This window comes from Trachemys scripta, chromosome 16 (assembly GCF_013100865.1).
Source record: "Trachemys scripta elegans isolate TJP31775 chromosome 16, CAS_Tse_1.0, whole genome shotgun sequence".
NCBI lineage: Eukaryota > Metazoa > Chordata > Testudines > Emydidae > Trachemys > Trachemys scripta.
This window is the reverse complement of record NC_048313.1, coordinates 25,326,645-25,341,388: the sequence shown is the minus strand read 5'-3', so window position 1 is coordinate 25,341,388 and position 14,744 is coordinate 25,326,645. Positions and strand designations below refer to the sequence as shown.

General features: G+C 52.0%; 1 long non-coding RNA gene across 1 annotated transcript; it reads right to left on the bottom strand.

Moving 5' to 3' along the window:
• Positions 1 to 2,988: 2,988 nt before the first annotated feature.
• LOC117888480 lies at positions 2,989 to 5,578 on the bottom strand. Its single transcript, XR_004648338.1, has 3 exons — positions 5,520 to 5,578; positions 3,600 to 4,382; positions 2,989 to 3,040 (listed from the first exon to the last, which is right to left on the bottom strand). It is a non-coding gene; the product is annotated as an uncharacterized LOC117888480 (long non-coding RNA).
• Between the last annotated feature and the right edge of the window lie 9,166 nt (positions 5,579 to 14,744).

Genomic DNA, 14,744 nt, shown 5'->3' with positions numbered 1-14,744 from the left:
CAGAGATCTCAGTGGAGACAAGGGGAGGGAATGTGGAGCTGCTAGGAAAGGAGCATTCGGTGCTGGTGCGTAAGACATGTAGGATACCCCTCAATCAGGATGGGATTGACTAACACTCTTAATGACATTCCCAGCTGGCTTATAACAAATCCTGGCTCGCTCAGGGGACAAAGCACCATTATAGCAGTAATGAGACCCAGCTAGAGATGACTGTTTCACAGGCTGGTACTGGAACAGAGCAGAGGACCTCTAGCCGTCTTGGTGCTGATGGTGCGGACAGCAGACATGGATAGATCGGATGTCTGAGATTTCGTGCTGGACGTTCGGAATCCCTTGATCCATCTCCTGTACTCCTCTCTCACCTGGAGAGTGAGGGACACAGTCACTGCACTATGAAACTAACGCTGAGAAGATCAGACATGGCCACCGCGAGGCCGGTGAAGGTGCTGGGTGGGCGCTGACGGGCTGTGGGCATTACCTGGCGATTGAGGAGACAGTGCACCAGGAAGATGAAGGCTCCCTGCAGGCTGTTGACGATGGTGAATAAATACACCATGACCNCCAGGTGAGCGATGGTGAATAAATACACCATGACCGTGACTGCTGGGCCGACTTGGAGGAGACCAAGGCTCCATGTGCAGCCCAGAATGAAGAGCTGGGCGATTGCTTTAAAGGTCAGTAACCTGGATAAAGGCAGATGGAGAGATCCCGTTACAATAGCCCTATGGAGAGCAATTGGGTAGGAGGATCTGGGCCGAGTGGGATGGAGCTACCGACCCCTGCTTTCCTGTGTGGGACAGGGTTACTGTCAATACAAACACACTGGGAATTCGTTCCCATGGATCCTAGATATGCTGTTCCCCTCCTGCAATTTCTCACTCCCTCCGCAGGCCAAGGACCTTCCAAACCAAGGCATCTGACCCTCCAGGATTGCTTTGTTGCCTTTGCAACGGTGGTCTTTGAGAGTGGACACATCTGTGCTGAGGGAGGAGAGTCTGTTTCTCAAGATCCACAGGGTCAGGGCAAAGAACGTCACATTTATCTGTGGAAGCAGCGGGAAATATTTCCTGTAAAACGTTTCATCTGGGGCCGATGACTCCATCTGAGGCAGAGAATGATCCCAGGGGACCGATCCAAACACTGCAGAACCAGGGACCACTCGTCCCCTCTCCTGTAATGTCCTCTGGCAGCTCTCAGTCCCTCCCCATGCATGGAGCTGTTGGCACAGCCAGGGCTGAGATGGATCAATGGGATCACAGAGGCCAGATTCTGCTCAGAGTTAAAAATGAAGTGACTCCCGCCTCCATTGGGGTCAGTTTACACCAGTGTAACTGAGAGCAGGATCTGAGTCAGAGTTTCCAGTGCCTATCTTTAGGCTCTTCCCTGCCACTTTCAGGCTGTAACTAATCTCCCCATCCCCAGGACCTGGGGAATAAACTGCATGGACTTTGTCATCTTCACTCCACCCAATGTAGGGCCTTTCCCCCATCAAACATTGCATGGTGCAGCCCTTCCCTTCCTCATTCCTTGGGTCAGTAACTGGACTAGACCAAACTCTTGCTGTCCTCAAGGTGAGCTCCCACTGGTTTCTGTGGCAGCTGTGCCTGAGTAAAGGCTCTGGCCTGGGGATACAGCACAGGGACTAATCCCAGGACTAGCCAAAGCAGATGAGCCATGTGGGACCTAACAGTCTTTCACTGTGTTTTATGGGCCATGTTCTCCTCCTGGCTGCTCTGAAATCAGTGGGGTTGCAGAGGTGAGAGGAGAATGGAGCCCTGTGAGTCTGTGAGGTACCCACCAGGATTATGGCACAGAGTGGACCCAGGAAACTCCAATGAAAGCCTTTCTCCAGGCTGAACTGGCAGCTACAGGCAGGGAGGAAGAAGATGCACGTTATCTCAGTGCAGGGACAGGGTGGCAGGGAAGGGAAATGCTGTGTAAGGGGGAGACCTGCTGGGGGTCACACCAGGATTCTTGTTAGCACATCCAGTTATAGCACTCCGTGAGCCAGAGATGGCAGGTTCCTCGGTCCATGGAGGGTCCTGCGGCTGCACATTGCTGATGCAGGAAAGGAGCAGAGATTAGTGGTTAGAGCAGGGGAGCAGGTCTCAGGGGATCCTGGTTCTGTTCCCAGCCCTGCCACAGATTCCCTGGGTGATAGTGGGCAAGTCACTTAGTCTCCCTATGCCTCAATTCCTCTCCTGTGACATAGGGATAGAACTGGCTACACTCCTGGGGATGGGGAGACTGAGGCCACTGTGCCCAGTGTAAAGGGGCCTAACAGGGGATGGAAACATCCCCCCTCAGGAACCTCCCCGTGTCCTGCACAGCTCAGAATCCAGGAAGAACAAAGGGGTTCAAAGCTACACACCCCAGCCCTGCTGTGAATGGAGGAACAGAGCAGGGGAGAATCAGGCTGTACCCAACTGCGGGTGCAGGTCACCGTGGTGAGGAAGAGCAGGTTGGCCAGGAAGAAGCAGAGGCAGAGCTGCAGGTGGAGGGAGGTGCTGATGTTGTGGATGGAGCGGCACAGGAGGAAGGTGAGGATGGCGAGGAGGAGGCACAGCAGGGAGAGGGTCAGTCCCACGTAGGTGATGATGGTCAGTGGGTAACTCTCCTGTAACACAGCAAAGGGAGAATCACCAGTGAGTCCAGCCCAGCCCCCTTGGCCCTGAGATCCTGAGGTTCCTACTCAGACATTACCCCGGCAAAGCCACCAATGGCTCAGGGTCCAGCCCTTTGAGTTGAGTCTGAGAGTGAGACACCTCCACTGCGGTGGGACCCATAAGGAGAGCGAAGCTAGGGAGAAGGTGGTGTGAGTGCTGTTTGTGTGCAGAGCGGTGCACCCGGCTGGAGACCAGGTGTCTTTCCCAGCGAAGAGTTTCCAGTGGATGCAGAGAGCCTCTTCCTTGGTTGTCCTTTGTCCGCCTGCCGGGAGGGCTCTGCGTCGCTCTGGTCGGCTGGGAGGGAAGGACGCGGGCTGCCCTGCCGGGCTTCCTGCAGGGCGCTCCCCTCCTCTGCGCCACCCCCTACAGGGCGACTGGAGCGGAACAAAACAACAACAACAAAAAAGTGGCCGTGCCGCCCTAGGATTGGGCGGAATGCCGCCTTGTACAGTCTGCCACCCCAAGCACCAGCTTGCCCGGCTGGTGCCTGGAGCCGGCCCTGCATGGAGACAAACTCAGTTAAGTCATATCAGCCTGAATGTGGGAGTTGAGGGAAAATGTTATTTTGGTTCCCACCCAGGGAGATGCTCATCTCCAGCCTGGGGGTTTAGCTGGGCTAAGAATTCCCTCCCCTTTCCATTCTCTGGGCCCACTTCATACCACAGAGCCCCTCTGCTGAGCCATCTCTCCTCTGAGCCCCCACCTCTGTGAGACAACCAGAAATGAAGGTGTCTGCACAGTCCCATGGCCGACAGCCTGAGAACCACTGGCTCAGTCAGCAAGGTCCATACTAGTGCTGGAGCCAGAGACGAGGGTCCTGGCCTGGGGATCCTGGGGACAGAGCAAAGATAGAACCAGGACTGGGGTTTGGTGCCTGGGAATCACTCTGTGCTGCAGTTTGGTCCCTGGGCATCTCCATCCCCTGGATGGTACCTTGTGCAGTTGCCATGGTGACTGTATCACAGTGAATGTCCATCGTCTCCTCCTGAGCTCTCAGCCTGACGGCCTCGCTGTCCGCACTGCAGTTCCCTGTGACGAGCCAAGTCTCAGTACCTGGGAGGGGGGAAGTGACAGAGCTTCCCACTGTGAAACCACTTCCCCGGGAATCCGCCCATTCTGGTCCAGATCCTTGCCCCTCTCCCACTCTGCCTGGGGTGTGAAGGTCTTTGGGGTTCTTCCCTGTTGGGGAAGGGGATGGTTTGGAGCTCCCCCTCTCTGCCTCCCCTTGGCCCATCTCCCTGTATCCCTTCCCCACATTCTGGCTGTGTCTCCCTGGGGGTTCTGCATCCCCTTTGCACTCACCCAGCTGGTGGAGTGTGGAGTTTGGGGAGGAGGCAGAATGGGGGGAGAAGTGCCTGGCTCAGCATGGCTGCCCCTAGGGGCAGGGTGCAATACTGCATTTAAAACCTCTGGTATTTGCTGAAACTCCTCAGGGCACTGGCTGGGCTGGATTATAATTCCTGGGGCAGGGGGCAGTGCTGTTCTGTGTCTGTATTGAATGCACTGTATAATCTTCTATCCCACAGCAGCTGAGAGCCACACGGCCTCCTCAGCTATAGATCCTGTCCTCCCGTTCTGAGTCTTCGTCCCTGGAGACCGGAGCGCAGTGGCCAGCGTCGTCAGCAGGAGCGTCACAGCCGATGCCACCTCTCCCTCGCTGGCACCGGCCCAGAGGGAGCTGCTGTTCAGGAGGGAGTCGAAAGGGGGAGTTGCTTCCTAGTGATGGGGAAACACACACCTTGTGAGTGAGGAGTCTAGGGCCGGAGCGCCACATCTCATGTGGGGACAGTGACATCGCTTAGGGACATTGGGGGTCAGATTGGCCTTTCCCAGCTCGGGGTGCTTCACTCAAATGTGCACTCCCCACTGGAGTGTGCACGCACACATCCCCAGTGGACGGCATTGATATTTTCTGACGAGTATCTATCTACACATCCTCCTGCTGTGAGACCCCGACATGAGCTAAGGGGGCACTGGGCTGTGGGGTGCATCCAATGGGCTCTGGGGCACACCCAGGGCAGACCCTCTCATCTGCAATGATAACGCCTCACTCCCGTCTCCGCACATGGATGTCAAAATCTCTACAGTTGAATTCATGAAAGAGTAAACCTCGCAGCAGCTGCTGCTCATCTCTCCCTGCAGAGAGACCCAGCACAATGGGTGACTTCTGCAAGCACCAGAGGGCAACCCAGCACTGAGGCAGATGTCTCCTCACTGCCACTTTTCAGGATTGTGCCCCAGCTATGAAAGGTACAAACAAAAAGGCACGATTGGTGATTTGGCATCACGGGAAGGGCAGAGCTAAGGTTGTTGGTGCCTGAACTGTGCATTTCTGACCTTTCAGACAAGTAGTTTTCTTTTAGTTTAGGCGTAGTTCTGAATTCACTGGGTTTCTGGTGCTTCCTGTTTTTTTAAAAATAATTACAACAGTTTTGTGAGGTTCCTTTTTTAACTCTGAAGTTTCTGATGTTGGGTCCGGCCCATGCTGAAGGACAATGGCTTTGTGGGTAAGGCACAGGACTGGGACTCAGGAGATCTGGGTCCAGCTCCTGGCTCTGCTGTTGACTCTGGGTTCCCCTGGGTAGATCCCATAATCTCTCTGCACCTCAGTTTCCTCTTAAGCAAAGCAAGGGTAATCCTCCTTCCTCTATTTGGTTTGCATGCGCTCGAGGAGAAGAAGTGTCTGTGACTCAGTCTTTGGGAGGGCCTAGCACAATGGGGAGCTGATCCTGGCTGGTGCTTCTAGGCACTGCCGTAATACAAACACCAAAGCTTTTAGTCCAGACATTTCCATAGTATTGGTAGAAACACTGAACAAAACACCCAACAAATGAATCATCAGTTCAAAGGTACCTGCAGAGAGAAGTTCCTGCATCTCTCTATGACTCCTGCAAACTCAGGGCTGCAGTTAAAGATGGGCATTGGAGCAATGGAAAGAGAGGCGCAGACATTAGAGCAGCAGATCACATTAGGGGGGAAAATCCCCTTATCTTCCCAACCGTGAAGGCTGCCCTCTGTCTGCATGCCAGTCCTGTGCTCCCAATAGCTACTATAGTCTAGTAAGTGCCTGCTGCAAAACTCCTCTCCCTTCCTCCCCCTCTCCCCTTGCCTTTCTCTCCCTCCATTGACACTCCCCTATCTCCCTTTCCCTGCTCCTGTTCCTTTGGTCCCTCACGTGACCCTGGGTTTCTGCCTCCTTTCAGCAGCTCACAGTGTTTCACAAGGTGACCAGAGGAATTTAAGGCATACCGCCGACAAACACAGGGGAGCTGGTGGCCTTGAGCCTGCGCATCAGCGCTAGAGAGCACCCTGTCTGGGAGGGCGGGAGAGACTAATTCTTACCCCATCCTCCTACCACGCCTGCAAGTCAGCTTCATAGACCTCTTGATGTGTTTCCATCTACCCCTGCTGGATACAGACACCTCTGCCCGCTGGGGGAGAACTGACCTTCACATGTGGTTTTGTTCTGTACCCAGGTCCCGACCCTGGTGGAAGGGATGCGACCAGTTGGGCACTCACACCAGTGACCCCGCGATGGTGTTGATGCATCGGGCTCCAGGCCCACAGATGGCTGGGGATCTGCTGCATTCATTAAAATCTGGGAAGGGAAATGAGAGACGCCCCATTGAGAAGCTGTTTTGAATCACTGACCATGGAGTTGTCATCAGCAGTGTTTTGATCCCAGACTTTCAGCACCACAGCGCAGGCCTTGACCATGTAAGTTAAAGGAGTAGTTTCATTAGCTAGCAGCAGCAGTAGGTTGTTATACTGCTGGTGGACAGACACGAGAGGGGGACATCAGCCCATACCCCAGAATGAGCTCTCCATCCCAGGACTTTGCTATCAGGCTGCCTAGAAACTGCCAAGTGGACTCTGGTATCTCTCCTCACCTTGAGGACATGAGTGGTGGGATCATTGTTAAATGGTCCCATCCATCCTACCTATGCATAGTTAGAAAATATCCTTGTGATTCCTCCCAAATCCCAAGTGACATTTATAAGTGTCATTCCCAGGAGTGTTGATGCATCTCCCATGCGGTTCACAGAGGGAGTCATTTTGTTGACACTTGTCAATATCTGCAATGAGAAAAGGGATAAAACTGTCAGTGAGACCTTGGGCGGGAGCAGAGCAGAACTGGTCCAAAAATGGGGTTATTCCCACAGAATTTTTCAGCAAATCAAACAAACAAAAAAGTTAACCAAGGGCAGCCAGGCGCAGGGAGGGATGGGAGGTCCTCGCCCTGACAGGTTTTCTCATTCGCATCCATGAAATTCCCTTCCGCGGGATCAGGCTTTTATCCGTCTACAGAGGCACAGTGGGAACTTCCAGTGACATTGTGGCACTTGGCGAAGGGTCTGCACACATGAGGGGACTCCGGTCATTTCCAAGCACAAAAACATTCACCTTTAAAGCCCAGCTGCACTGACCTGGGACATGGAACCCAGGTGTCCGGGGCCCTGAGAAGTCAGTTCTAAAGGACCCAGAGGGGCTTTCCCCTGAACTGGAGACGGTGAAACCCGCTGGGAAGCCAGGGGAGGCGGAGCCAGTGCCGAGGGTTTTTGCAGGAGGCAGGATGCCTGGGGGGACACGGCTTTGGGATTCAGGATCCTGGGCTCCCGGGCAGGTGTCAGCCTCTTTCTGCTGCTGCAGTTGGAGGGAGGGGGACTGCAGGGTGTGACGGGATGAAATCCATGTTGATGAATGACCCTGGTCAGAGCAGAGATCCCTCCAGTCTATCATGAACCAACCCCTCAGGTCAGGAGTCTCTGTGGGGCTGGAGAACAGGGATGGGGACCTGAGGGGCCCTTGCTTTGCCCCATCACCAAGGATGGTGTCTGCTATCATCAGGTGCCAAATGGACACAGCATCACATTGGGCCCCTTTCTCCTCTCACTGTGGACACTTCTGATTTCCATTGACTTTGCTGAGATCATGGTCTCACTCTCCCGAAAGCTCCTGAATCAAAAGGGTTGTGAAGTGATGCAAGAAGAGTCACATCTGTGTAACCGTTCTGCCCATCTGAGTTGGCAGCAACAAGGGCCGGGTTCAGTATCTAGGGGTTCCGTTTCAATAACGCAATGCAAAACCGGCTCAAGCCCCCACCCAGTGACCTGGGACAATTACATACCACCCCCCAGGCGCCTTTAAGAGGCAATACTTCCCGTCTCGCAAGCACGGAGTCTGAATGTAGCAGAAAATGTTTAATAACATGAGGTAAACGACATCAGCATTAAATTGGGAAAACACCACAAACAGGATTCATAACACAAACCATGAGCAAAAAACACACCCGCAAAGTCCCAAAAGTCCAACACTCCAAAAGTCTCTTGAGTCCAGCAACCCAAAAATCACCCAAAAGTCCAACAACCCAAAAGTCTCTGTCCCTGGTCAGTGCAGCCCCAGAGTTCAAAAGTTTATCTGCAGAGTCTTACCCCCCGCCCCCCGAGCCTGGGTGGAAATGGGGGGGAGAAAGGGGCACACGGGGTATTAAGGGGCACCTTACGTGGTCCAAGGCCAATTGCCCTGCCTCTCCATGGGGTTCTGCTGCAGCCTTCACCACGAGCCGCTCCACTCCTCCAGCCATTCCGCTCCTCCAGCCGTCCCATGAGCCACTCCAGCCATCCCGCAAACTGCTCCGCTCCGCTCCACTCACCATCCTATGGGTTGCACCAGTCCTGCAAACTGCTCAGCTCTGCCAGCCACTTAGCAATAAATCTTCAAAGCCCCCCACTAGTTAACACCGCACTCAGCGACCTCAGCTTGCAGTAGGGGAGCCCCAGTGCTGGTGCATCATTGGCCCAAAGTGAATTCAGCTCAGCAGCCTGTAACTAGATTCTTAATGAAATTAAAATTAGCTCTGCTATTTAACAGTGGAGAGAGACAATGGTGCAACTGGTGTTTCAGACCCTCCAAGAGAGAGAGCAAGCAAGAGGGTTCCATACCCTCAGGCACAAATACCTATCCCCAGCCTCTCTCAATTCACTGGGTTTTGGAACCCATGCCCCTTGTCTAGCAAGTGCTACTTAGTTAATGGTGAGTCCCTCTGTCATACAACAGTTCCACTGGCCTTGATTCACATAATCAGGGTAACAACACTTTATTCTTCCTGCCCCAATAACAGAGAAACTGGAGATCCCACACCAGCCAAAGTAACCACTTTCGGTTGCTGTGGGCTCATGCTAGGTGGGTGGGTGTGCCTATGCAAACAATATCAGCCCCTGAAGTTCTTTTCCACATTCGCCATAATTCACCACCAGATGTCAAGGTAGAGCTCATCCTGACTCTGCTTACATCTGTTTTTTGTTATACTTGCCCAGGGCTAGCCCTAGCCTGAGAGGGGCCAATCACCTCCAGGAGGCACTGGTGAGCAACCTCAATTCCTTCTGAGTGAAGGGAACTCTGCGTTTCCCAGGGGACACTCAGAACCTCGTACACTCTCTAGCAAACACATAGAACTTGGAGGGAGGAACATAGATTGCCGAGGGGAGGAGTTTGGAGGAGGCACCTGGAAGTCAGTCTGTGTGCACATGGCTTGAATTCTAGCTATGGTGCTCACACATCTAAAATAGTTGTCTTGATAAAAAAAGGAGTTTAGTTTTACAAGCATGGAGTCCTCTCCTGTTATTACCCAACATGCAGTACATAAAAACTGGTGGCCGTGGTCTGTCTATGTGTTTAACATAATAAAAAAAAAAGCAGCACCTAGAAACGGAGCAAACAGGCAGTAAAACAATTCCTGCTCCAAGGCTGGCCACATCACAAGGAGTAAGTACCACAGGAGCTCACTCCCAACCAACAGGTGAGGGACTGAGCAGTGATCCCAGTAGTGAGTAGGAGCAGGGAGGTGATTTCACCTTTGCATATGGCATTGATGAGACCCAACCTGGAATACTGCCTCCAGTTCTGGGGTCCACATTTGTAAAAGGATGTTAACCAATTGGAAAGGGTGCAGAAAAGAGCTACAAAAATTATTCAAGAGCTGAAAAAATGCCTGACAGTGAGAGACTTAAAGAGCTCAACCTGTTTAGCGTATCAAAATGAAGATCAAGAGGGGAATTCTCCAGCTCCTGAGTCTTCAAATCCAGACTGGCTGCCTCTCTGGATGATGCTTTAGTCAAGCATCCCTTACTGGGGTCAATACAGGGTAACTGGATGAAATTCTATGGTCTGTGTTACACAGGAGAGGAGACTTGATGATCTAATGATCCTTTTTGGCTTAAAATCTGAGACTCTATGAACAATTCCTCTTGGCACAGACACACCAGAGAATCTAGCCCGGGGAATCTAAGGGAGTTTCACTGTCAGGACAGCATCTCATTTGGTTGAACATTCGTATTGGAGGGACCAGAGGTAATTGCAAGTTACATCGACTTAAACCATCCTGGACTCTCCTAATCCACCCCTGAATTCATCCCACTGACTTCATTACACTCACTGGACAGATTCCTGTCACCTTGGCTTTCCATGGGGACTCAGAGGCTGTCAGGAAAGGATAAGCACTGAGGATTCTGAGCTTTGCAGATCCCTTATCTCAGAAAAACAACACAGGAAGCCAACCTGATGTACATCTTGTTACATGACATCATATCAGCCAAAAGTTTTGCAGACAGGAAAGAGCTATCTTCCCACCATGCCTTGCTCACACTTTCTGCTGTCCCACCACACCTCCCAGCCTCAGCACCTCATAATCATTTGCTTCCCCAAGTAACTTATTCCTCATGGGTGAAATTTACCACAGTGCAGAGGGCCCAGCACCATTTCAGTCCTGGCCCCAACAGAACATATGTAGTGCCCATACTGAGCAGTTGCTTACTATCAGAATGGACTGAGATTTCAGTGTCTTGGTGTCTTTAATTAACCTGGTAACTGTTCATCCTAAGGTAGTACAAATATAAAGCTTAGGTCACTTATATACTCTCCTAAACCCAGGAATACACTTTCTGGAAAGTAACATATCTTAATAAAAACCCAGACCTTCATCCAGATGACAGTGTGGCTACTTATCAGTGAGGTGTTGTCCGTATCTCAGCTATGGTTATAGCTCAAATCTGCAACTGTCACCTTCAAGAAGCAGTCGGTCAATGTGCCAGATCCCCAGTTGGTGTAAACCAGCATCGCTCCATTAGAGTCAATGGGGTCAGATCCCCAGTTGGTTAAATGGGCAAAGCTCCATTGGAGTCAACACACCCATTTACACCAACTCAGGATCTGGCCCTATATGATGAACTTCCACCCACTCGGGCGTAGCGTCATGCCCAGAACTAGATTAACGAGAACGAGGAAGCTCTTCAGAAGTGTTCTATGTCCAACCTGGGGAAGTTCAACTCAGGCTCATTGCAGAGGCTGTCTGAGCCAAAACACTGAGCTGATGCAGGAGGCCAAGCCCAGAATGCAAGGGCTAGTGAGGCTCCCAGCATAGGCTGAGCTACATGTCCACACACAACACAGACCACGCACTGCAACTGGAACGCTGTCCCCTCGCCAGAGCAGTTCTGCCCCAGCAGCACTAGTGTTGTGGATGTTTGATGCAGTAGCTGGTTGCTCCAACCGGGAGTCAAGTATAAAAGCCTGCAAAGCTGCTCAGTCAGGGCTGGCGGCTGAGAAAGGAGGATGCCCAGCAGAGGCTCCAGCCCTGGAGCAGTTGTGACCCTTACCAGGGACAGCTGAGGAGCCGGGGACTGGGACCAGAGGCCGGCAGCTGTTGGAACCCCAGGGAGCATCAGGTGCTGAAGAACCTGGAGACCCTGATGCCACAGGGACTGCTACGATTAGAGAACTGATAGGAAGTGACCCAGGGAAGGGAAGGGAGTGGTATCTCCCACCACTCTGAGGCAACGTGTTGCGGTAGGATTCCCCGCTGACCCGTGGTGGATCACGCCGTCACTGACAGGGCCCTGCATTGGAGCCCGGTGAAGGTGGGTGGGTCGGGGCTCCCCTACCGGGCGTCTCTAACCCCCCCCTTGTTTTGGGGTGACAAGATAGTTCACCACCAGGGGAAAAGGATTTAGAGGGACTCTGGCCATTGGCCCATACGGCCCTGACTACCGGGGAGGTAGTAGAACCGACGTAGATGCAAGGAGGTGGGGTTAACCTCACCCCCCCTTGAATCAGGCGGCCAAAAAGCTGGAGCCAGCCCTGCCACCAGGCCATTTGTTTGATGGTGGTAAGGGGTGGCAACCAAGTGGTTCACTCCATGAGCTTCCCAAAGACTTTTCATGGTCCCTGCCAGGAAATTAGTTCCTAATCCGCAAGGATGTCGGAGAGCCAACCTACCCTGGAAAAAATGTCTATTAATGCCTGGCACACACTTTTAGCCCTGGTGTTGCCATCGTGTGGAAAAATCCATGAAAGTCAGGATGTACTGCTTTCCTCTGGGTGTCTTTTTAGGGAAAGGGCCCAGAATATCCACAGCTAGTCGCTGAAATGGAAGCTCAATGATGGGGAGTGGCTGAAGAGGGGCTTTGACTAGGTCTTGGGGTTTTCCCGTCTTTGGCATACCTCACAAGACCGGACATAGGTAGAAACATCCTTGCCCATTCCCTCCCAGTGGAATGACCTTCCCATACAGTCTTTGGTCCTGTTCATCCCAGCATGGCCACTAGGATGATCATGGGCTAAGTTTAAGAGCTTTACCTGGTACTTAGCCTGGAGGCTTTTATCTGCTTCCTGCTTGGTTTGGAACTGTTCCCTTGATGCTGGAGATATCAGTTCCCCACTAGATTGTGGACTTGGGCTTAGTCCCTCTGGAAGCAATGTAGGTGATGGGCTTGTTTTCATTGACTGTGAACTGCTCTCCACTGGTGCACTATGTTGGATTTCAGGCGCCGTCTGAAGCCTCTTGTGCAGGTTTAGCTCGGCTGCCTGTGCAGGCTCGCTGGTGCCCTCTGCTGTTGGAGTTGCAGACAGGGTTACAAGCACTGGTTTCAGTGCTGGCAATGGTTCTGGTGCTGGTTGCTCTGCCTGTTCCAGTTCTGGGACTGGTTCTGGTTGGGTCTTTGGGACTGGATTCACTATTGCTGTTGCAGTCATTGGCAGGGCATCCGGTTCCACCACCTCAGTCTGGGTCTCTGGTAACACAGACGGGGCCCTTGTAGAAGGCGCAGGAACGGAGCTAGGTGTGAAGGTTTGCTTAGCCTGGCTGCGGTTGACCATTCCCACCCTCTTGGCTAGCTTCACATGATTGGTCAAGTCTTCTCCCAGCCACATGGGAATGGGATAATCAGCATAGATTGCAAAAGTCCACGTTCCTGACCAGTCCTTGAACTGCTCCATTTGCATTAGGAAAGACAGATCTTCCAGAGATTTAACACTTGCTCCTGATTTCCAGTCATCCCAATTTTTTACAGTGTGGTAGGCATGCCAAGAAAATGCCACGTTTGGTTTCCACTTTAGGGTTCTGAACCACCGACAGGCATGCTCGGGTGTTAGCCCCATTCTAATTCTGGCCTTTTTAAAAATAAGTTCATAGTTGTTCATGTGTTCTTTAGACATTTCAGCTGCCACCTCTGCTAAGGGTCCACTGAGCTGCGGCCTCAGCTCCACCATGTACTGGTGTGTAGAGATGCTGTAGCCAAGGCAGGCCCTTTCAAAATTTTCTAAGAAGGCCTCTGTATCATCGCCTACCTTGTATGTAGGGAATTTCTTGGAATAGGGAGTGGTACCTGGAGAAGGACTGTTACGGTTATCTGGTAGACTCAGCTTAGCCCTTTCCAGCTCTAAGCACTTCGGCTCTAACTCCGTCTCCAAGCGTTTCGCCTCTGCCTCCAAGCACTTTGCCTCCATTTCCATTTCCAAGCGTTTTGCCTCTTTTCTTTCCTCCACTTCCAACTCCAAGTGCTCTAAGTCCATTTGTCTTCCATGGTCCTTCTGTTTTTCTTCAGCTTCCAATCTGGCTAATTCCAGTTTCTTCTGGACCTCACTTTCTGTCATCTTTGCTAACCTTCCTGCTCTTAGCCTAACCTAGCCTGAGAGCTAGGAAAAAAAAAAAAAACAGCTTGTGAATTCCCTTGCTGTAACTTAACTACTCTGCCCTTAGGCAAAGAAAAAAACCTCCAGCTCCTCTCAGCTTAAAAAAAAAAAAGTGTCCTTTAAAAAAAACAAAACCTCCCTGGTTTTCAAGCATCCAAAAGAAAAAATGTGTCCTTCCAAAATCCTGAGGTCTGTACTTCTGGTTCAAAATGAACATGGCACATGGTACAGCTGCCCAGGAGAAATTTTATGCTACCCTTATTTGTATGTTTATGATAGAGGTCTGTGGAGATTCCCTCACTTTGCTCCCTGTTGGGGGCGCACCTGCTGAGCGTTTGGCTTGTGCTACCTTTCTGGGTTCCCACTGGGTCTGAAAATCGGAGATACCTCCTTATTTCTGATGCACTGGGGCTGTTTTAGTGGGGAAGGTTATGAGGGTTCGCACTATGTCACACTGGATTATGATTCATTGCGGAAAGTGCTCTGGGGTAACAGCTCTGCCTGGCTCACCCAATCCAGACTAATGAGAAAGCAGCTTCCTATAGCTCATGGGGTTCAGGGAATCAGCATGAAACAGTGCTTTCTTTGATACAGAAATGAGCTGGGGGAGGCAGTTGTACCACTTCCCTCTGCTGGATGGAATGAGAAAGGCTCGGCCATGGGCCACATGCCCTGTAGTGCTGCTAGCTAACAAGGGCTCTCAGGTAGCAGGGCCTTTGCTTTTAGAGCTCTGGGATCTGAATTCTCTCTCCACCGTCATCATAAAATGACCCATAGGCACTGGGTGCCACGTGGGGAGAGCCATGGGGCACTACGTGGCCTTGGGTTTCTAACTGCATGGGATATAGACCCACAATAACAGAAACAACATTGTCTCAGTGATCTCATGAGGATGATGATGGTGTTATTGTGTTTCCAGGCAAAGACAGCCAAGGAAGAGGCTCTCTGCATCCACTGGAAATTCATCACTGGGAAAGGCACCTGGTCTCCAGCTGGCTGCACCGCTCTGCACACAAAGAGCACTCACACCACCTGCAGCTGTGACCGTCTCCCCAGCTTCGCTCTCCTTATGGGTCCCACCACAGTGGAGGTGTCTCACTCTCAGACTCA